This window comes from Bubalus kerabau, chromosome 3 (assembly GCF_029407905.1).
Source record: "Bubalus kerabau isolate K-KA32 ecotype Philippines breed swamp buffalo chromosome 3, PCC_UOA_SB_1v2, whole genome shotgun sequence".
In the NCBI taxonomy this organism is placed as follows: domain Eukaryota; kingdom Metazoa; phylum Chordata; class Mammalia; order Artiodactyla; family Bovidae; genus Bubalus; species Bubalus kerabau.
The window spans coordinates 28,471,989-28,473,873 of record NC_073626.1 but is presented as its reverse complement, the minus strand read 5'-3'; the positions used below and the strand labels follow the sequence as shown (position 1 = coordinate 28,473,873).

Below are 1,885 nucleotides of genomic sequence, written 5' to 3'. Positions count from 1 at the left end.
CCAGGGAAGGCAGACTAGTAGACCCAGGAGAGGTTTTAAATTTCAGTTCTAAGGAAAGGGCAGATCCAGGATTTGGTTCTGTGGGGAAAGGAGCCAGGGTACCAGTTATAGAGAGGTCATGTCTGTCCCTGAGGACAGACTAGATGTCCAGGATTCTGTACCTGCCAGAGTTGTCAGCTGACATGATTCCCTTTGGCTAGTGTCGCACAGGCCAATATTCTGTCATACTAGAGAGGTTTGCCTGGTCCAGCTGGCCCAGGAAGCTATGGGGGACAGTTATGACTGTGGACTGAGTACCACCCATGATTAGGAGAGGGCACCACATGCTCCTAGGAGGTCCAGAAGCAGAAGGCCTCTGCAGAGGGTGAACTGTTTGTCAACTTGTTCTGTGATGGGTGGTCAGGATGCATACTGCATTCTTTCCCTATTTTCTGGTTTTCCATGGTCCAACAGACCTGGAAAACTGGATTGCCCAAGGCTTTTATACCATAATGAGGCAAAGACAAGTTACAACTCAACGGTACTGGAAATTTGAGAGAGGAAGACCTAGCTGATTGACTGGAACAGGCACCCCCTCACTGAAATAGAGACAACAAAAATGCTGATTGACATATTTCATCAAAAACACAGGAGCTGACACCAGTGGAGGGGGCCGCCTGTACCTTTCTGCCTGCAAAATGGCTCCTGGGAGCGTCACTTCCAGTGACACCTCTTCCTCTACCTCCTCGGTCTCCTCGGCCTCCTCGGCCTCCGCAGAGGGGTCGTCCAGGCCGTCAGGGTCTGAAAAGCCAGGCCTGGCCCGGGGCGCCGTCTGGGCGCCACGCCACCACCCTTCGGTGCTGCACATGGTGCTGGAGGCGCTGCAGGCCGGGGAGCGGCGCCGGGGCACCTCAGTGGCGGCCATCAAAGTCTACATCCTGCAGAAGTACCCGACGGTGGACGCCCTCCGGCTCAACCACCTGCTGAAGCAGGCCCTGGCCACGGGCCCGCACCACGGCCTGCTCATCAGGCCCGTGAACTCCAAGGCCAAGGGAGCCACCGGCAGCTTCAAATCCCCAAAGACAAAAGGAAAATCCCACCCAGGAAGACGGCCCCCAGGATGCCCAGTCAGGCTGAGGGGAAGGACCCCAAGAAGCCGAGTGAGTCAAAGAAGGACCCTGCCAACCCAGGCGAGGTGAAAAAAGGATCCAGGAAGCCCAGAGAGGGGAGGGAAGCTCCCTCCAAAAAAAAAAAAAAAACAAAAAAAAAAAAAACAAAAACACAGGAGCTGTCAAGAGAGTGAAATTGGAGCATAAAAAGGACTTCAGTTTTGAATTTAGGAGTTATGGTCCATGACTTTAAAAATCCAAAAGATGAGTTGAAAAAGAAGATAGATCCTGTTGAAAACAGAAATGGTGAGAAAAAGCCAGCAAAGGAACAGTTCACCCCACAAACAGGCAAATATATAGAAAACAAGAGAGGAAGGCTCACGGCTCAGAGGGAAGTTTTAGGACTAAGATGTCATCTGCAGGAGTTTCAGAGGGGAGGGTGATACTGATGTAGACCATAGAAACAAATTTCCCTGATCTCAAAGGGGCTTGAATTAACTGATTAGCAGAATTAATAAAAGATATACATACAGGATATAACTGCATCTAAGGATAAAAAGGAAGTATCATAAACTTTTGCTCAAAGAAGAAAATTCACTTATAAAGAGAAACTGATCAGACTAGCATTAGACTTCTCATCTACAATTCTTAAAGCCCTATGATCATGACCAGCAGCAATTAATTAGAACAAAAAGAGAAATTCAAACAAGGTGCTATTTTTCTAGGGAAAAATTCACAAACATATTTATAATAATCAACAGTGGATTCATAACAGCAGAGTAAAAATGAAGGAAAAT

At 48.2% G+C, this 1,885-nt stretch overlaps 1 pseudogene; it reads left to right on the top strand.

Annotated features, from left to right (window-relative positions):
• The first annotated feature begins 641 nt into the window (after positions 1 to 641).
• On the top strand, positions 642 to 1,282 carry LOC129647209 (histone H1.8-like; annotated as a pseudogene).
• Positions 1,283 to 1,885: the final 603 nt, after the last annotated feature.